Source organism: Carassius gibelio, chromosome B13, assembly GCF_023724105.1.
Source record: "Carassius gibelio isolate Cgi1373 ecotype wild population from Czech Republic chromosome B13, carGib1.2-hapl.c, whole genome shotgun sequence".
Classification (NCBI taxonomy): domain Eukaryota; kingdom Metazoa; phylum Chordata; class Actinopteri; order Cypriniformes; family Cyprinidae; genus Carassius; species Carassius gibelio.
Genome location: NC_068408.1, coordinates 4,645,131 through 4,667,756, shown reverse-complemented (window position 1 = coordinate 4,667,756; position 22,626 = coordinate 4,645,131). Strand labels below are relative to the sequence as shown.

At 34.3% G+C, this 22,626-nt stretch overlaps 1 pseudogene; it reads left to right on the top strand.

Annotated features, from left to right (window-relative positions):
• The first annotated feature begins 5,921 nt into the window (after positions 1-5,921).
• Positions 5,922-19,045, top strand: LOC127970447 (pre-mRNA-splicing factor syf2-like; annotated as a pseudogene).
• Positions 19,046-22,626: the final 3,581 nt, after the last annotated feature.

Below are 22,626 nucleotides of genomic sequence, written 5' to 3'. Positions count from 1 at the left end.
AAAAAGTTTTGGAGACTTTAATTCTATACATTACATTAGGAATCAGTTATCATAAACTTATATGTGAATAAAATGCATCTATGCTTCAAAGATGCATACTTTTTTAGCCGAGTTCTAAGGCATAATTGCAGAAAAGACAATACCATAATGCATTGCAACAGGCAAGTTAGAGATAACCATTCTTTAGTTCACAAAAAAGTACTAATTAAAACAACTAAATCTCATTTGAAATTGATTATTGTTCAGTATTTGTGTGTTTAGTGTTAGAGCATGATAATGTTAGCTTAGCAATGTCATACTGATGCAAAAAAGACAATTGAGGAAGAAACTGTTAACATATTTAAACTCATACAACACAAAAAAGTACTGATAAAAGAAATAAAATCTAATTCAAAATGGACTGTCTTTTAATATGTGTGTGTGTGTGTGTGTGTGTGTGTGTGTGTGTGTGTGTGTGTGTGTGTGTGTGTGTGTGTGTGTGTGTGTGTGTGTGTGTGTGTGTGTGTGTGTGTGTGTAGACAATGCCCTTAGACAATTTTGGCATTATTTAAAGTATTGATAGAACAAATAAATCTAATTCAAAATGCACTGAGTAACACAAGCTTTACTCAAATTTGAATACTTCTCTTACAGTAAAGTAACGCAGCATTCTGAAAATGCTAATAGACACTTTGGGCAAAAAGACTGTACCCTAAATATCTACAATAATTATATTTTAGCATAAAACATAAGGATATTGGACATGTTATATGTAGTGTTATAGATAAAGCAATGCATTCATCAAATGCACAGTATGTTTAGACTTGACAGACAAGCATTTCAGTGAATGGAAGTCCCTGTCTCTTCCTGTGTGTGGTGTGTGTAGACTGTTTCTCCACTACCTCATTGGCTTTGGGTTTCAAACTCAGTGGCCGCAGCAGTGGTCTGCGCGAGACTCCTTTACCCATCTGGTCTGGAGTGATCTGTAGCTGGGCTCATTGTATCTGGGCAGGAAAATACCACACAAGCCGACAGCGGCCGCAGTCATCCAGACCTGCACGCGGTCACTGAATTAAAATAACCATGACAGGAGGCCACACATGGATCCTCAGGTGGGTATGAGGTCGGGCTCTGTATAAACTGTAAAAAAAAAAAAAAACTGGCTTCTGGACGGTATTGTTTAGCCAATCTGAAGACTTTGAGACGCTGCTTATTTCTAGTGGAAATTACTTACAGCACGTTTAAAGCAGCATTTAAAGGAACAGTTCACCCAAAAATAAAATGTGCTGAAAATGTACTCAACCTCAGACCATCGAATATGTAGACACATTTGTTTCTTAATGAGAACAGATTTTGAGAAATTAAGCATTGCATGATTTATTCACCATTGTATCCTCTCTAGTGAATGGGTGCCGTCACAATGAGAGTCCAAACTGCTGATAAAAACAACACAACAAATAATCCAGTCCATAAGTTAATGTCTTATGAAAAGCTACATATTTGTAAGAAACAAATCTATCATTAGCATTTTTTATTATTTTAAATGGTGGCAAATTGTCATTTTTGAGTGAACTTTTCCTTTAAGTCACTTTAATTTTATGAGGTAAGGTGAGTTTTTGGATTTCAGATTGTCAGTCTGTCATTTCTATTCCATGTTTCTCTCAACAGCATCCGTGGAAAGAGACTGTAAATAAAAGGTCATAAGTTTGTTCCTTGTCTAAATTAATCTGGAACGACAGTAAACAGAAAAAAGGAGGAAAATACTGGGCAGGGTCTTCTGGATCAGATCACTGTATTAGTGGATTTGGAAAGCATGCTAGTGCAGTAATTCTGTCACATCAGCACTATTCTGAAGTTTCCTAAAAGCCGTTCCATTATGTGATTCTACTAAAATGATCCAATTTTGCAGTAAAGATCAATTTTCAACAAATGAAAGATCTGTCGATTGTGGTTATCGTTCGGATTGTGCCATATTTGGCCAGTTTCATAATCCAGGAACATATTTTTTTACATGTGCATGCATTACATTTTGTCATCAATTCTGGTTGATGTCAGAGACTCTAGAGCAGTGGTCTCTATCACGGTGCCCGTGGGAACCTGGTAGCCCACATGGAGCCTGTGAGTCCCCCACAGATCATATTCTACAAATAGACTGTAACCGAACTTTAATTTTCTTTTTTTCATAATTCTTGCATGAAAGGATGATGGATTCCATACACTCTTTCACATAATATATATGAAACGATATATTAAAATAGTTTTAAAATTGTGTTCAACATTTATAATTATAATAAAAATATTTCTTGAATAAAAAAAATCAGCATATTAGAATGAAGGATCATGTGACACTGAAAACTGGAGTACTGATGCAGAAATTCAGCTTTGCATCACAGGAATAAATTACATTTTAAAATATATTAAAGGAGAAAACCTTATTTTAGATTGCAGATATATTTTAATATTTTCCATATTTTTGTGCATGCTGAAGTACTGATCTAAAAAGAAACAATGTGAGTGATGTACAGTATAACCAGAATAGATCTGTACACCCAACATATGACAGCGAGAGAACATGAGCTGATGAGAAACTAGCGTAGATGATCGCTTCTGATGCACCGATCAATAACTGGAATTAATCTTATGTTAGACGGAATATTAATTACAAGCTTCTAAATCAAAGGATCCTGTCAAAGCTCAAAACCCTGTAATTCTGAACAGGACACACACACAGCACAGGGCTAACACACACTCTTAGTATTGGCTACAGATGAGAGCTGGTTTGGTTAGCAGGTGTGTGTGAGCCAGACAAAACTCTTCTGGCGCCACTCACGCATTTCCAGTGTGTGACTGCCAACCTCGCTCCCACTTCCTCTGCTGTCAATCATCAACCACCACACACTAGTTCATACTCATAAATAGACACACACACACACACACACACACATTCTCTGATCCAACAAAAATGCTGTGAGCATGAGAGTGTGTGTGTGTGTGTGTGTGTGTGTGTGTGTGTGTGTGTAGTCTGTGGAACTAGCAAGGCCAGGTATGCATCAAATGTCAATAACTTAATTAAAACTATCAGTATTATTCTTTAAATACTTTTCTATATTCCCTGCTGATAGATAGATAGATAGATAGATAGATAGATAGATAGATAGATAGATAGATAGATAGATAGATAGATAGATAGATAGATCTATTCTGAAACTGTGTGTGTGTGTGTGTGTGTGTGTGTGTCTGGTATGTGTGTGTGTGTGTGTGTGTGTGTGTGTGTGTGTGTGTGTGTGTGTGTGTGTGTGTACTTGTTTTTCTATTCTGGTGGGGACTTAAACCTGAATACACACAGACTCATGGGGACTCGTGTCACGGTGGGGACCTAAATTGAGGTCCCCACGGGTAAACAAGCTAATAAATTACACAGAATGAAGTTTCTTGAAAATCTAAAAATGCAGAAAGTTTCCTGTGAGGGTTAGGTTTAGGGGTAGGGTTGGTGTAGGGCGATAGAGAATACGGTCTGTACAGTATAAAAACCATTACACCTATGGAGACTCCCCACAAGGATAGCTGACCAGACATGTGTGTGTGTGTGTGTGTGTGTGTGTGTGTGTGTGTGTGTGTGTGTGTGTGTGTGTGTGTGTGTGAGTTTGGAAATGTACTCTATCAATCCATGTGTTAAAGGAGAACAGGAAAAAAGGGATAGAGGATGGAGAAGTTTCTGACCGCAGGCAGCCGTCTGGCTTCCTGCTTAGACACAGTGTTTAAACCATCGCTCCATAAAAAACAGAGGCCTGCAAAGTCCCTGGCTTCCCACTGGGCCACAAATCGTCACAACGACCGGTGGCCAATCTAAAACCACTATAACCCAGAAGGGAAGTGAGATCATACGGCACGAGTTGGCACAGGGGCATCCAACTACCCCTCGCCACGCACATGAGAGCCTGTTAAACACGGTAGGCGGGACAGAGTCATTCAGCGGACCACAGAGCTGCTTAATGTGTCCCAGAAAGCCCTCGTATGTAGCCCTTTAAAAACTCCCGTCTCTCTTCGTTACGGCTGCTTACTTACTGCGGTTAAACACTCCCATCAAACTCCAGCAAGCTCTGATTCAGCTCTCAGAAGCTTGATTTTCCGTGCCGCTTCATCCTCCCGGTCGGGCTGATTCGGGATGTTTCCACACAGATGAAAGAGCATCAGCAGAGATGATATAATCGTTTCCAGCCTCTGCTGCAAGGATATCCTATGATCACACACAGACATAATAGAGAGAGGGAAGAAAGACATGACAAGTGAGCGTTAAGACAAACAGACGCACGGTTCATTGACAAGCTGAGCTCCTCTCTGGCAGCATGCAGTGAGTTTACTCATTTACATCATCTGTGAAGGTGAACAAAAGTCTTAACTCAAATTTAGAAATATGATGCACAGGGTTTGAGGTGGAGTAAAAGGTCAAATTTGTGTCAGTTTGTCTGACAATGATGCTCTATAAACAGCAACTGTGTGCCACCCGAGACTTGACTCACAATGGATTTCTTTAGACTGTGTTTCTAAATATGTAATGCTCTAAAAGCATAAAAATACGTACACACTGTGTATTGTACATTATATATATATATATATATATATATATATATATATATATATATATATATATATATATATATATATATATATATATATATATATATATATATATAATCTCTCTCTCTCTCTATCTATATATATATATTTCACTTCACATTATATTACATGTTTGCATGTGTGGCATAAAATGTGAATTTACACAGAAATATAAGTGAAATAGTTTATTTGAATGTTTTGGAAGTTCAATTAATTATAACTGTTAATATTTTCTTTAAAAATTAAATGATATACATTTCTTTCACTTCATCAACCAACTTGGACAATCTCATCTTGATGCTCTTTGGGATCACAATTAACAAGGAAGATATAATACAGATAATACAAACGACCAGTAATAAACTGCCTGTTGGAAAATTGTTTATTTGAATTGTTTAATTGTTAGCTACAGTTTGTTCAAGCTGGTTTAGGTGGTTAACCTGGTTGGGCTGGTTGTCAAGCAGATTAGTTAGGGCTGGTGTCAGCAAAACAAACAAACAAACAAACAAACAGCTGGTATGACATTTCTTTTCAACTGATTTTATTATTATTCTTTTAAAAGTGTAATCTATACCCATAAAAAATTACACAAGGCCAGTTTGTTTAATGGGCCCAAGGCGAGATCATAAAAGTTTTGTTAAAATGGTCATGCATAAAACTACAACAAAAATAATATCCATTACAGTAACAGGCATTGTAGGAGAAGACTCAAGAGCTGTTATCTTGGCAAAAGGAGGATGTAAAAAGTGCTGAATAAAGGGTATGATTAATAGTGGCCAATGAGTATTTGAGAAAAATAATTTATTTCATAATAAGATCCCCCAATTTTAAATTCTTCATTTCCAGTTAAAGGTTGGGCTTTTGTGCAATTTTAAATAAAAGATCAAAAAGAGTAATCATGCAGATTTATTTTCACAGCCTTTTTTTGATGCTGTTTACCATAATTTTGAACACAACTGTATATTTTAGAAAAACATTTTAGTATAATATTAATAAAAGGTTGTCTGTATAACCAAAACAATACTTTTAAATGGATGTGTGTGTGTGTGTGTGCATGTGTGTGTGTGTGTGTGTGTGTATGTGTGTGTGTGAATCATATATATATATATAATTTTTTTTCATTATAAGCTCTTCATATTTACAGCCAAGCTTGCTGATACGGTTTCTAGGAACTACAAGCACTGAGATATTTGGTACCCAAAAGCATGCATTTATGAACATGCACAAACAGGTAAGTTCACACACCACAGTCTTGGCAGGTAGATTCATAATTAACTACTGTTTTTACAGGAACTTAATGATGGAGACAACAAGGGAGACTGACGATGGAGATCAAAGAAGAAGATCAGGTAAGTACTTCATTTCAGTTAAACACACTGTTTGCCTGTTTGTAAAGCTGCTTTGACACAATTACATATGGCATAAAGCACTATACAAAAATAAATTTGAATTGACTTGGCAAGAGGCCCATTGCAATGTTCTTCCATATATATATATATATATAGAGAGAGAGAGAGAGAGAGAGAGAGAGAGAGAGAGCTGTTTTAATTTTTTATTTTTTAATGTATGATGCCAATAAATAGGAATTGACAGCACGTTCACACACAATACAGAAACATATACTAGATAGAAATGTTTTATATTTATTTGAATTCATATTTCATACATACACAGCACAGGGGCCAAAGCCATCAAACCTTAAAATCTATCCTGTGATCAATACCTAAATATGTAATAAACATTATAATGTGATAAAAATGGGCTATTAGTTCAGCAGCAGTCTGTTAAATGTTAGAACCTGCCAGTATAAGAAACAAAAGTGGGAAAAGAATCCAAAAGTGAGTCTGTTTGTCTAAAACTGTTATTCCAATAAGTTCAATCATCAATATCCAGATACTACTCAAATTTGAATTTGATTATCATTTAAGTGATTTTTTCACTGTGTGTGTGTGTGCGTGTGTGTGTGTGTGTGTGTGTGTGTGTGTTTGTGTGTGCACATTTATTTATTTAAATTCATATTTCATACATATACAGTGCAGTCGGCAAAGCCTTCCAAACCTTCAAATCGATCCTGTGAGCATTACCTAAATATATAGTAAATATTATGAGATGACAAAAAGATAAGCAGAAACAGTGGCCTTCTAGTGGCTTTGAAGCAGCCTTCTGTTTGAGAAACGTGTGGTGAGGGATCGTCCCGGATGAAATCTTCAGGTGAAAGGTCATCATCATGTGGACCATTTTATTACATAAAATGGCGATAAATAAAATAAAATATTGAAATAAATTGCATTTACAAAAGGGGAAAGGGGCCCAACGCACCCCACTTTGCACTTGTCTGCTTCAAAGTTTTAAAGTGCTTCAACAAAAATAACTATTATTTTCAAATACAGTATTCTTCCCAAATACTCGTACCTCTGGTCAACCGGGCATTTTTTTTCCAAACAAGGATGCATGAAATTGATCAGAATAAAGATATTTATAATGTTACAAAAGATAAATAAGCAAATCAGATTATTAAAACGATTTCTGAAAGAGCATGTGACACTGAAGACTGAAGTAATGATGCTGCAACTTCAGCTTTACATCGAAGGAATACATATTTTAAAATATATAAAATACACTATATTGTTGTTTTTATTGCTTTTTGGATTTCATAAATGCAGGCTTAATGAGCATAACATTTGAAAAACATTTTTAAAAACACATAGAAACCGCAAACTAGTTCATCTAGTAGTGTTCATCTTCTTTTTTATTTTAATTTTTAATTTTTTTACCTAAAGTAGTGTTTTGCAGGCCTTTAGCTAAATTTAGCTGTATATTTGACTAACACAGCCTCTGCTCCCTCTTGTTCTTTGGCTTTTCTGTTTTGAAATCTAAGACAGAGCCTCATGCCTGTTTCATTAAAGATTAAGGGATCTGAGAATGTAAATATTTCCGGCCGATGAGATGAGATGAATGAAACAGGCTGAAATCAAAGCTCACGGCGATGCCATCACAACTGTCCTTATGAGAGAAAAACAGCAGTAAACACACACACACACACACACACAGAGAGAGAGAGAGAGAGAGAGAGAGATGATCAGACATATCAAGTATCAGAAGCTCAGTTTTCTGCATTATTCAAAGACAGTTGATATTGGTGTTACATGGCGCCCCCTATTGACAAGCACCTTGAGTTCAACTTGTTTTCGGAGTAAGGAAATGAATTCCCATTTTTTTCACAGCTATGAACAAAAATCAGGGTCTAAGTATCACAGACTGACCTCATGCCTCAAAATAAAAACAAAGTTCAAGCTGCAAAAGTTAATGGGTTGTAAACGATAAATAAATGCAGTTTATATTCATTTTAATAATCATATTTATTATTCATATTGTACATTATGTATGTATATGATGTATTTATATTGTTATTTATATTTGAAAATACTTTCACATTGTATTTTTTTACATTTTGTTTTAAATTAATTTCCATATGATTTGTACATAACAAATACACATACATCATAAACATATATCAGTTATTTATCTTATGTAATTTCTATGACATTTATTATGTAATTTACATTTACATATTTTTTCACATTTGTGATCTGCATTTATGAAAAAAAAAATCATGATTTGTACATAAAAATGGCATAATACATAAACTTACATAATTTATTTATTAAATACACTTTTACTTAGTATTTTTCCTATTTACTATTGTTATATAATTTATACTATAGTGTAAACATATTGCTTTCAATGTAATTCACAATTTACATTGTTTTTTTAAAATTTACAATTTGTATTATTTGTATAAAATTTATGTTTTGTATGATTTGTATGAAATGTATTTATAAAAATAGCATAAAACATATCGGAGTAAACATGCTATGTGGCCGATATTTCTGTATTTATGTGTTTGTAGGCTTACTGGGGCCTTATAAAGCTCAACACACTTATTTAGGCACACAGACTTGCTGCCTAGAAAGAAAAAGCATCATGTAAATTGAAAAAGAAAACAAGTCAACTAAACAGTCACTTATAAGGTTTTAGATGGCATTCAACCTTAGAAAGTATCGTACTAGGCTGTGTTGCCCAAAAGCATTGCAAACCTAAGTTAATCCTAGCTCCACTTCTGTGATCAACTTTGGCTCACGATGCTTTTGGGAAAAAGAGCCCTAGGCAGTAGATGCTGAAAGCTTATATGTACATTTGTCTCCCTTTTCACATCTCACTTTGTCTTTCTGGCTCTCTAAACATCTAAACACATCAATAAAGTCAGAAGATCTGTCAGTGTTCCTCGAGGAGACAGAAAGTTGTTTACTCACAATGCTCTGGATCTCTTTATGTGTCCCCTCTTTATGTGTTATTTAGCATTTAATTGGTGATTTAATGAGGATGAGAGCCTGAATACATCTCTCTATGGCCTTCTTTTAGAAATACACAGACAAACTGATATTTCATATTAACTTTGACAGCGGAAATATCCCATGTGACAAAGTTAATGGCACTGCATATATATAACGCCTCGTGTTCAAATACAAAAGCGTTTTGGAGTTACTCATTTTATAGGCATAATTATAAGAACATTTATCTTCCTGTTGTGCTCATAAAAGCCCCTGGGATACAAGTGATGATCACTTACTTCCAAAGCATAAAATCAGTCCTGAGAATTAAGTGTGATCAGATGAGTTGTGTATGATTCCTGGTGCTCAACATGGCCTTGAGTTACCGGACTGCTGAGATGAAATGTGTGTGATTCGCATTGAACACGGGATCCTGTCTTGATGTGAGGTACGTGTTTTTATCTAATGCTGCATTCAACATTGTTTTGTAATGTATTTTGAAACATTATAAATGTCTCTGCTGCCAGTTTTGATGAATGTAATGCATCCTTAATCAATAATGGTATTAATTTCTTTAAAGAATAATAAAAATAAATAAAACTACTGACCCCAAACTTTTGAACAATAGTGTATAAAAAAATAAACACAAAGTGTAAAAATATTTATCCATCTGCAAGGCCTATGAACCTTCACATTTCAAAAATAAATAAATTTGTTTTATGAAACCCAGAATCAACATTTTCTTAAAATGAAAGTTTTGAAAAATGTTGAAAAATAAAATTTCCTTTGGAATTCAAATGTAAACTGGAATCCTGTTTTCTACCTTCGTTCAAATTCAGGTCAAATGAAAGAATTTAAGTTCAGTTTTTAGTTCAAAGTAAGAAATAAGACATTCAATTCACAGAAAAAAAAGTATTTTGTACCTTTTTTCCTGAGAGAGCAGTTTGCCACACAACTGTGCCCTCATGAAAGAAGTGTATTGTATTGTCTATTTTCCCATTTACATATTCTGTCAATGTTGATTTCTATTGCAGTAGCTATTCCAGATATTACTTTTATAATGCTCAAATGGGATCATCAGAATTGGGTTTGACACTTCATAATCAGCCCACCTAACAATACTCTGTGTGTCCGTGTTTGGACCCTCCGTCGGTGGGTAACTGAGCTGGCATGCTGCAGTCAGAGCTTTGTTTGGTTTGGCCTGTCCACGTTTTGCTCATTGGCAGTGGAAATGAAAGAAATAGTAATTAGGGAAACGGCATGATTTTATTGGCTGTGTTTTCTCTAGCAGTTACAACCCAGATGTCAGGCAGCTGAACACTGTGAACATCATCTGAGCCATGATTCAAAATAGAGGATGCATCCATTAATCAAACAACACAATAGTTTATGTAGTTTGTAATGGAATGCAGCTGAATGTATTCTCTCAATACTGTCAATATACACAGCAGGCCACACACACAATCTCTTTTGAATACAGTAAGTGAAACAGCAAGCATTATTGCACTGTACACATTTCAAGCTTGACCTCGTGTGAGTGCCATCCATTTATTCTGCCTTATTTCACTTTTGTCATCTTTCTGAACTATCTGACACTGTTCCTTCCTGGATGTACATGACTTGAAATACTCATAACTCAGACACCTGAGCTGTACAGTACATGCCATGTGCCTAATGAATCTAAAGGTTAGCTGAGTTAGCCTCTGCTGGAAAATGCTGGAACTACACCACATGACTGCAAAGAGAATCTTTCTCCATTTACTGCCAAATTATTTCTTGATTAATACATATACATATAATGAATTAAAAAAGCACAGTTAAGAGTGATAACATATGTACTATAATATAATGACAAATTATCACTGTATATATTCACTCACACACATATGTGACCCTGGACCATAAAATCATCATAAGGGTCAATTTCCGAAATTGAGATTTATACATCCTCTGAAAGCTTTCTATTGATTTATGGTTGTTATGATAGGACACTCTTTAGCTGAGATACAACTATTTGAATCTGAGAGTGCAAGAAAATCTAAATATTTAAAAAATCACCTTAAAAGTTATCCAAATAAAGTTCTTAGCAATGCATTTTATTAATCAAAAAATTCAGTTTATATATATTTATTGTAGGACATTTATAAAATGTCTTAATGGAACATGATCTTTATTAAATATCCTAATGATTTTTGGCATAAAAGAAAAATCTATAATTTTGACCCAAACAATGTTTTTTTGGCTATTGCTACAAATATACCCCAGTGGCAGGATCCAGGTTTTTTTTTTTTTTTTTTTTTTTTTTTTTTTTTTTGCTAGATTTCCAGAAAATATTTACTAAATTAAACTAAGTTTCTACCAAATGAAATTGTTATGGCAAATTTAAAATATCATAAAAGGCACTCTCTAGCCGTTAGGTCTTGTGTGTTTGAGGGTGGTTTGGTTTACGTTCCATCTGGATTGCAGAACAAGCACATCAGTTCATTAGTGTGGCTTCTGATCTAGAGGCTGCTTTAATCTGAATCTGTAAACTTTGGTTAATTACATCCTCTTAAAAAGAACTTAATTATTATAATCAGACCAGAGGAGCAGCAGAGTTCATGTTAATGACACATAGCAGATGAGGTGAGAGCCATTGTGTTTGAACCACCGCAACTTTATATTATTATATCAATATATAAATATAATAAAAAAAACATAGGGATTAGAGGATTACTATACTTTATTCAAAAATGTCTACCTACTTTATTTACTTTTTTTAATTATTATTATTATTATTATTATTTAAAAAAATTAATTAAACTATACAAACTTTTTCAGGACAGCATTACAGAGTATCTACAGAAGAGAAAAAAAAACATGTGCCTACACACACACAAAAGGTCAGACAAGCAAAATAAATGAATAAATTAAATAAATACAATTATATATGTACATTTATTAATACATATAATAACAAATTGTGTGTGTGTTTGTGTAATTTAATAATAAATTGAAAAACAAAGCGTTAATAATATAATTAAACAGAAATTTTGAGCAGATGAAAGCAAACTAGAACTCATCAACTGAATAATAATTAACACATTTTTATTATTGCTAGTTTTTATTATTTGCTGTCTGATTATTAATATGGCCAAGCGGAACTATATATTAGGTAAGTAGACCTCAGTCGAACTGAAAAGCGTGACGTACTTCCTTTTTGCAATGGCGTCTAGCCCAGAGGTAAACAAAAACACCCGTTCAAAATTATGTAATAGTTAACCTAACATGTATCTTTATTGTTTATATATTATATATCATTTTTGAGAAGCAGTCTATAACGTACTCGTAAAATTATCGTTTTAGCATGTCGGTTATCAGAACGCTGTTCTTATAGTCATAGCTAAAGATGCTAACATCAGTCTCTGTGTGATAAATGTTGTTGATTTGATGTTTGATGTTATGTTGTAGCTATCACTGAAGTGACATTATTAAGCCTTGTTTGTGGTACATTCACTGTGCAGGTTGTTGCTCACTGCAATGAAGAGGAAAGAAGAGAGACTCAGAAAGTTCAGAGAGCTTCATTTCAAGAAAGGTTTACCTCACATCAGTGGAATCCATGAGCTCTGACTGTTTGTGATCCTGGAGTCTTACGTTGCACAGGTATATTTGTAGCAATAGCCAACAATTCACTCTATGGGTTAAAATGAGAAATGTTGCATATAAACCAAAAATCATCAGGATATTAAGCAAATATCATGTACCATAAGAATATTTTTTACATTTTGTACTGTGAATATATCAAAACTTATTTTATTTGTAATATTAATTGCTAAGAACTTCATTTGGACAACTTTAAAGGTGATTTTTGGATTATTTTGCAACCTCAAATTCCAGATTTTTTTTTTTAAGTAGTTGTATCCCAGGTAGATATTGTCCGATCTTAACAAACCATACATACATCAATGGAAAGCTTATTTATTCAGCTTTTAATAAATCTCAGTTTTGAAAAAAATGGACCCTTATGAAACTAACACCCCTTTAGTAATGCTCTGGTATTAAATCTGTCCTAAGCTATGTGATTTGTCCAGATGTCCTGGTTTTGGCTTCATTTTCACATGGATGTGCTCTCTACAGTCCTCATACATTATATGCATTTGTATTTACATTGCTTTCACTGTACTCTGTAGATTCCACTTTCTCACAATCACCACGACTGGTTGGTTATGTACAATGAAGCATGCTATTGGTCAGATTACTCTTAAGTCATTAACTTCAGCAAGAATGAAAGCAATAGGAAAACTGAGCCAAAACCCAGTCATTTCTGGCCATTTAGGAAACCTGGCCAGGACATACCTGGGAAAAAAAAGAGGATGTATCACAAATGGTAAGATGAGATCAGCTTTTCCACCTGGTAGCAACATTTAACTCCTGTGGCTGCTTGTGTTTGGATTTTAAGATAAGACCGTTCAAGAAATCCATATATATATATATATATATATATATATATATATATATATATATATATATATATATATATATATTTAAAGGATTGCACTTTGAGATCATACCTCTCATTTTCAAGGGGGTCCCTCAAAAGACATTTGCAGACATATTTTTTTTTTATTAGTCGTATACTGCTCAGATTTTAGATTTAAGGCTATGTTGCTTTACCCTATTCCCCTGTGGTATCTTGCTTTAAGAGGAAGGTGAGCCATGTGTTGAATTCTTGACGTATGTCATGTGAAAGGTGCTTTAGTGTAGTTGGTGAAGACTTAAACGTGACATTGCAAGCCACTGACACACAGCACTACAGAATTGGTTCTATTGACGTGTATGAAATGTGATTGCGTTCCGTTGACAGAATGAGGCTCGTAAGCTGAATCATCATGAGGAGGGCAAGAGGCTGAAGCTGCTGGCTAACTGGGAGGCCAAGAAAGCCCATCTGGAGTACAAACTCATGGTGGACCAAAAGAAGAAAGGTAGAGAGTTGCAAAAATAATGGTAACACAAACACTACATGCTGTTTGTGAATGGACACACATAGTGACCAAACTCACAAAGCTGGTGAAGCCCAAGCTTTTAAAAAGTCATGTTTTGTTATAGATTTACATGTTTTCTGATGTTAGTAGATGATATGCTTTATCTAAGGGGAAAAAAAATAATTCTGTAAGCACTTCCTGTTATTATAGTTATGTTGAATATTTAAAACTAAAACCAGTCCCCAAAGATCTAAAAGAAGATGTATTTTGATTGTGTCTGATCATTTCAAGTTTCAGAAAACACTGAGTTACTACACGCATACAAACCAGTTAAAAACATTTTGAATCTTTATAAGTGTATTGAGTGTTAATGTTTTTTTCTGTACATACCCAACTGTTCAAATGTGTGGTGTCAGAAATTTTATATTTGAGTATATTTTACAATGTCATTTATTTCTGTGAGTTTTCAGCATTGTTGTTATAACAGTCACGCCGCCTGTATTTTTGGAAACCTTTTTTTTAGGATTCTTTGATGAATAGAAATCTCAAAAGAACAGCATTAATTTGAAAGAGTTATTATTTCCAAAAATATAAATTTCTCTCGCTTTTGATCAATTTAGTGCATCTTTGCTGAATAAAAGTACTATTTAAGTACTATTTAATAAAAAAAGTTACTGAGCCCAACCATTTAAACGGTAGTGTATTTGCTGTTATTTTTCCTCTCTGCTCTCTATGTGCCAGTATCGGCCATTAAATCAATTGATATCAGTCAAGCACTAATTCTGATTATGTGGCGTGTGAGGAGTTTGTAAAGCTGTTAATCGTGTTTGTTTGTCAGGAGTGTGCAGATCAAGGTGAGAACTACGACCGTGCAAAGCTCCTGGAGATCAGCGCTGAAGATGCAGAGAGATGGAAGAGAAAGAAAAAGAAGAAAAACCCAGATCAAGGATTCTCAGGTATGAAATGCTCGTCAGGTTAATGAGGAGCTTCAATGATTGGCTGAGGGGGAGAGGGAATGTGGCTACCATGTGTGACGCTAAATATGTGAAAATGAAAACAGGCAGAGTTTGTGTTTCACGCCTGGGTATCATTGGTTCTGGTAATTATTATCAGAAGAGCCCCTTTCCCCTCTCAGACCCCCACAGCTGTGTGTGTGTGTGTGTGTGTGTGTGTGTGTGTGTGTGTGTGTGTGTGTGTGTGTGTGTAGGTTATGCTGAGGCCCAGCTGAGACAGTACCAGAGACTGACGGAGCAGATATGGACAACTATGAGAGACAGAGAAAGGAGTGGTGAGACTTCATATAATATTCATTCTACTTCAGAAAGAGCTGGCTGTTTTTAATACAAGACTATGGATTGATAATGGAAACAGACACAACAGACTTTTATTGTCATATGAAGATTTTCTGTGATAGAGTATAAATGGCGATTATAACGTTCCCAGTGAAGATAGATAGTCAAAGGGAAAATGAAAATCGAGACCAATTTTGATCCCCAGTGGTAATTTTTTAATTTGAGACTATGATGTTTGAACAAATATTGTAAAAAATTTAATTTCCTAGTTGTTGTTTTTTTTATCTTTAAAAAATAAAAATAACCTCGTTTACCAAGGCTACATTTCTTTGCTCCAAAAAACAGTCATGTATTGTGAATTAATATTATAATAAAAAAAACTTAATCTGTCATTTATTCCTGTTTAAAGCTGAATTGTCAGCATCATTCCTCCAGTCTTCAGTGTCACGTTCTTCAGAAATCATTCTGATATACTGATTTGCTGCTCAAGAAACATTTCTTCTCATTATCAACGTTGAAAACAGTTGAGCAGCTTCATATTCTTGATAAAACTGTAATTGATTTTCTGGATACTTTAATGAATGGAAAGCATTTATTTGAAATTATTTTGTGACTTTTGATGAAATTAATGCATAATTTATGAATAAATGTATTAATGACTTAATTGTATTAGTATTGTATAATTGTAAACTTTTGAACAATAGTGTACATAAAATAAACACAAAATGTAGCAAATAGATAAATAGAATGTAAAAAAAAAAAAAACAGCATTCATTTGAAAGAAACATATTAACTCACATTAACAACAAGCCTGTACAATATTTTCTGTGATTGTGTATAATCACTGCTAGAAAAATAAAGTGCTATAACAGGAAAAACTATTTGCTTCACAAATCAGTGTTTTTATGATTATGATAAGAAATAAAGCCTAAGTGAAGTGCAAAAGTCCAATTTTATTGCTGTTCTATTTGTGTAATAATAAAGAAATAAAACCCTGATGATTTGCACGTGTCTCTTTTGCTCCTAGTGGAGAAGATTTCCACCCCACCTCCAACAGTGATTCACGGCACTCACATCTCGTCTAAGAAGAGCATTGAGCGCATGGTGGAGAAAGAGTAAGAATCTGTGTTGACTTTGTGTTCATGGCAAGCTGCAGGGAATCTGTTAGATTTCAGATCTGACACTGCAGAATCACCTGGCGAGCACACCTCGTGTTCCTCCATCAGAGTTAATGCAGAGAGCGGCTCTTTTGAATGTGATGTTGCAGCCAGTTTTAGAGCTCTCTGAGAGCACGGCCTTCTGTGTTTGTTCCTCACTCCAGATGTGTTTGTGCCGTTGCGTGCCTGTTGCACATGGATGTGTGCGCCGGCGAGGGTTTGTTTATGCGCTAAATGGCATTCTTCTATTTTGGAGGAGCTGCTTTTAGCTTCTGAGAGACATTAGACAGGGCTATGGCTGCCAGATTGTGACGCACAAACATGCTTTGAAGATTTTTGAAGAACTGTCTGTGTGTTTGTGGGGGGCATGTGAGTCTCTTTGAAGGACTTTGAAAACTGACATTGTCTGTTGAAGCATCAAACTGGGAAATGAATGGCCGAGGAGTACAGCTGGGTAATCTAGCTGATGTGTGCTGTTTGCGTGATGATTTTGCTGTGTTGTTTTTGACCATTATGTTTCCTAAGGTCAGTGACATTTTAGTCTCATTTATCATATTTATTAATTATTTGAATTAAAATAATAATTGTTTTAGTTTGTCATTTTATTAGCTTTGTTTTTTATTGAAATAAAATTATATAAATAATAAATATAGCTTTAATCTACTTTATTTTGCGGTATATATATATATATATATAATTAATTTTTATCCTAGATTATTTTTAACTAGATTTTACTGTTTTATTTCTTGCATTAAACATTCTTTCTTGCATGTCTAATCTCCATAAATGTCTCTTTGTGTGTTTAGGAGTGAAAAGCGCTCAAAATACAGTCGCCGCAGGGCTTACAGTGATGATGCTGACATCGATTCTATCAATGAAAGAAATGCTACAAATACACTGCAGAGATCAAACAGAACGTGGAACAGCCGTGTAACTATGGACACTGTTACTATGGATAACCCTCCCCAATCGCATAGCAACAAGAAGTCATGTACAGATATTTCTAAGAAATGCTTCTTTGAGATTTGTCTTCTCTGTAGTGGTCTTGTGAATTATTATTATTTTATCCTTTAAAACTGTTATTTTTATTTCAGGTAAAAATATTTGCCTGCAGTGTCAATGTTTTACTGTGTAAATTAATTCATTTCCTCAGCAGTTGACATCAACTCCAATAAAAAAAAAATTAATACAAAAAAAAAAATGAAATGAAAAACCTTTGAATTTATGTTGACTCATAATGTAGCCTAAGCAAGATGATGCCACAGCATTGGTGAATTGTTGATTCTGGTTGGTTAACAGATGTGACTGGAAAGTGTTTTGTTGATGTTAAACGCAAAATCAAATTTAAAATGAAAAAACATTTTTATTTCCAAGATGGTATCTGGACAGCGCTCTCATGCAAAGTAATGGTCATGTGAAAATATACTGTTTGAAACATTTGTGATGAAACAATGCCTCACAGATTAACTGTAATCACAGTACTTGGCAGTATACAGTATATACTGTATGGTATTTAGTTATAATAATAGTAGACAATAGTTTAGTTTAGTAGACTTGAAGGAATTAGAGTTCAGTAATGTTTACCAAAACTATTAAAAACTGTGTTTAATAATGGAAATTAAGCTGAAATAAAATAAAATCTTAGTACTACACTTTAAAAATAATGGTGTGGTACTGAGAAATAGATTTCACAAATAATAAAGAAATGACTAGTAACAAGACATTAACTAAAATGTTGAAGTAGATAAAAAAAACATGAAAATATAAATGATTAAGATACTCAAATTACTAAAAATAATTTAAGCAATATAGATAAATAAAAATAAAAACACAAATTAAAGAAAACTAAAGCACATTAAAACACTTTATTAGTAAAAAATTTAATTATTACAGAAATAAAATGCAAAACTATAATAACTGACATATAATACCAAAAACTAAAAACACTGTGCCATCATCTTTCTGAAATAGTTATGGTGGCTAATTCTACTGTGAATTGTTCTTAAAAATGAGCACATTCATCTGTAAAGTTATATATGAATTGAAAGTAATTGACTCCAGACAGTTTTATTTAACATTTATTTACTGGAATATAAAATACATACATTCACTGCCTTTATTACAGCATATATTGAGAAGATAATGCGTGATTAAGCGACTGCATCAGTGACTGTGAGAACTGTGAGCGTGATAATTTATCTTTTGCATGAAGACTCGTGCAACATCAAAGTGTCAAAAGGCTCAATTAATGCTTTATCTCCATCATCTGCTGTCGGGCCTCGTTGCCCTCAAGCGTCAAGAGTAAAGAGAAAAGACTTGTGACCTGAACCAACTTCAAAGTGAATCAGAAATCTTCCCAGACTGCCACAATTCAACTTTTCCTGTAAAAAAATTTGCAGAACTTTGTAGAATGATTTATTCTGTTTTACTCTGTTTGAGCATTCTTGTGGCTACGCCCATATCATGGATTCAATTTACAGGGAAATGTATAACGTGAGTGCAGTGTAAGTTGCTTTGGTAAAAGGCATCTGCCAAATGCAAAAATGTAAACAATTTAAACAAAATGGTTCATCAGATGTGCAGTGTTTCACATTCATTAAGACCTCATAAATGAGACTCTGTTTAAATATACAGTACAAGCTAATATTGTATTCTGAGGACTACAGAAGCCCATTTCCACAATACAATAAAAAATAATACAAATACAACTTCAATTAAGTTAATTGTGTAGAAAATTTACTTTCAATTTTTTCTAGTTTTACATTTTTTTAATCGTTTTTTCTCTGAATTCTGTTTAAATCTCGCAGTTGCCGCCACAAAATACAAAATTATAAAGGCACCTGCAACTTTTTCTCACAGTTCTTATTATTCATTTCTTTGTATATATATTTTTAGTTTATCTCCAGCAGCTTTGCATTCGTGTATTCAAGATCTCTCACATTTCTGACTTTTTTCTCAGAATTGTGAGAAAAATCGGAATTGTGAGAAAGTCGCAGTTACCTTTTTAAATAGTTTTATCCCATACCAGAAACAAGCTTCTACAGTATAAATGCCCGTATAGGACTAAACATGTATCAGAGATCTCTGGCATCTGCATAAATGAATATGTTATGAATTATCCTGGTGGGGGGAGCAGGGGTAATTGGCTTTGGGCAGCTGCTTTCAAAGCTTGATGTGTTGAGAATTAGAGCCATGCCGTGTTTATGATTTCCTGCTTTTGTTCTCAGTGGCAGTATTGGCTGCGGGTGATTAGACAGAGGGGGCCACACAAATCAAACCCTTTGATATCTGAGCTGCTCATTGGAAACTTTGACTTCATATAGAGCCCATTTTTCAAATATGGAGAAATAAGCTTCCATTGAGAGCTGAAGAATGCCATTCAACAGTTTCTCCTCAAATCTTTGTGCCACAATCCACTAGAGCCATAGTCATGAATGAAACACTGCTGGAGGTGTTTTTACTGGTTACCCCAGAGTGACAAACATCTGTCATGTCTGACTGGTGCCTGCTTATGATCCCATTGGCCATTTAAATCACTGGAAGGATGTCTTGATCTGTTTACTAGCAGATGAGGATTCATGGAGAATTGTGTTACTTAACCTTAGGCTTTTCTGTCTCTCTGTTTTTGCTTATCTTGGATATGAAGCCAGATATAAATTCTTGGTTCAAGAAACACATGTATATTTAGCATACTGCTTATACAATAATCTGTGATATGCAAAATGTATGAAGATGCACTACTGTTTAAATGTATGGCATCAGTAAGATTTTGTATGTTTTTGAAAGAAGTGTCTTCTGCTCTCCGATGCTGTATTTATTTGATCAAAAACAGTAATATTGCGAAATATGATGACAATTCAAAGAACTGTTTTAATTTAGCTAAAAACTCTGTTCTTATTAGAAACTTTGCTTTCTCCTGCAAAAGTATTGTGTGCCCCCAGACGTATTGTTCTTCTAATAAACCTACTGCATTCTTCAATGAAAGTATTGTTATCCAGAGAAACTTTGCACTCTCTTGCTAAAGTACTGCATTCTTGCCATGAAATGTTGCATTTTCTATCAAAAGTATTGCATTCTCCTTTAAAACTTTTTATTCTCTCTCAAAAATATTACCCCCTAAGTATCGAGGTCTCCTATTGTATTTTTCTGAGAAACTTTGTGTTCTTGTGCAAAAGTATTGCGTTATAACTTAGAAGTATTGTGTTCTCTCAGTTAAGTTTCTCTTGCAAAAGTATTGCTTTCTTCGGAGAAACTTAGCTTAAGTATTCTGATCTGATTCTTTTGCAAAAGTGTTGTGTTCTCTCGAAAACTTTGCATTCTCTTGCAAAGGTATTTTGATCCTCTGAGAAACTTTGCATTCTCCCATAAACTGTGTGCTCTCTTGCAAAAGTATTGCATTCTCCTGCAAAACTTTGCATTCTTTTGCAAAAGTATTACATTCCCCCCAAAGTATTAAGGTCTCCTAAGAAATGTTGCATTCTCTCACAAAAGTATTGCATTTGTGTTCTTGTGCTAAAATATTGTGTTATACCTAATAATATAGTTTTCTCAGAAAAGTTTATCTTGCAAAAGTATTGCTTTCTTCTGAAAAACTTTGCAAAAGTATTAAACTTTGCATTCTTTTGCTTAAGTATTTTGTTGTCTCGAGAAACTTTGTATTCTCTTGCAAAACTATTGTAATCTTCTAAAAAACTTTGCATTCTTTTGCAAAAGTATTGCATTCTCCTGCAAAACTTTGCATTCTTTTGCAAAAGTATTGTGTTCTCCCGAGAAACTTTGTGTTCTTTTGCAAGAGTATTGCATTCTCCTGAGAAACGTTCAATTCTCTCACAAATGTATTCTATTCTCCTGTGAAAACTGCATTCTTTCGCAAAAGTTTTGTATGCTCCCAAAAAGCTTTGCAATCCCTCACAAAAGTATTCCAATCTCCTGGAAAACTTTGCATTACTTTTGCATTCTCTTGCAAATGTATTGCATTCTCCCAAGAAACTTTGCTTTCTTTTGGAAAAGTTTTGCATTCTCCCAAAATTCTTTACATTCTCTCACAAAAGTATTGCGATCTTCTTGGAAACTTTGCATTCTCTTGCAAAAGTAGGCTATTGCATTCTCCTGTGAAACATTGCACTCATTCGCAAAAGTACTGCATTCTCTCAAAAAGCTTTGCATTCTCTAACAAAAGTTTTGTGATCTCCTGGAAAACTTTGCATTCTCTTGCGAAAGTATTGCTTTCTCCTTAAAAGCTTCACTTTCTCGCAAAAGAATTGTGATCTGCTGGGAAACTTTGCATTGTCTCACAAAAGTATTGCATTCTCCTGAGAAGTTTTGTGTTCTCTCGTAATTTATTCCATTCTCCTTTGAAACTTTGTATTCTTTCAGAAAAGTATTGTATTCTCCTAAAAACCTTTGCATTCTCTCACAAAATTATTGCAATCTCCTGGGAAACTTTGCATTCTCTCGAGAAATTTAGCATTCTCTTTCAAAAGTATTGCATTCTACTGTGAAACTTTGCGTTCTTCCGCAAAGTATTGCATTCTCCCGATAAACTTTGCATTCTCTATCAAAAGTATTGCATTCTCCTGTGAAACTTTGCATTCTCCCGATAAAGTTTATATTCTTTCGCAAAAGTATTGCATTCTCCCAAAATTATTTGCATTCTCTCAAAAAAGCATTGCAATTTCCTGTGAAACATTGCATTCCCTTACAAAAGTATTGCTTTCTTTGTGTTCTCTTGCAAATATATTATGATCTCCTTGGAACCTTTGCATTCTCTTGCAAAAAGTATTGCATTCTCCCGATGAACTTTGCATTCTCTTGAAAAAGTAGGCTATTGCATTCTCCAGTGAAACATTTGCATTCTTTCGCAAAAGTACTGCATTCTCTTAAAAAGCTTTGGATTCTCTCACAAAAGTATTGTAATCTCCTGGGAAACTTTGCATTCTTTTGCAAAAGTATTATGACCTCCCAAGAAACTTTACAATCTTTTGCAAAAGTATTGTGACCTCCCAAGAAACTTTACAATCTTTTGCAAAACTTTCCATTCTCTCACAAAAGTATTGCGTTCTTCTGGGAAACTTTGCATTCTCTCGCATAAGTATTGCATTTCCCTGAGAAACTTTGTATTCTCTCGCAAAAGTATTCCTTTCTCCTGTGAAACTTTGCATTATTTCGGAAAAGTACTGCATTCTCTCAAAAAGCTTTGCATTCTCTCACAAAAGTATGTAGTGCGATCTCCTGGGAAACTTGGCATTTTCTCATGAAAGATGCTTTTCTCTTAAATGCATTGCATTCT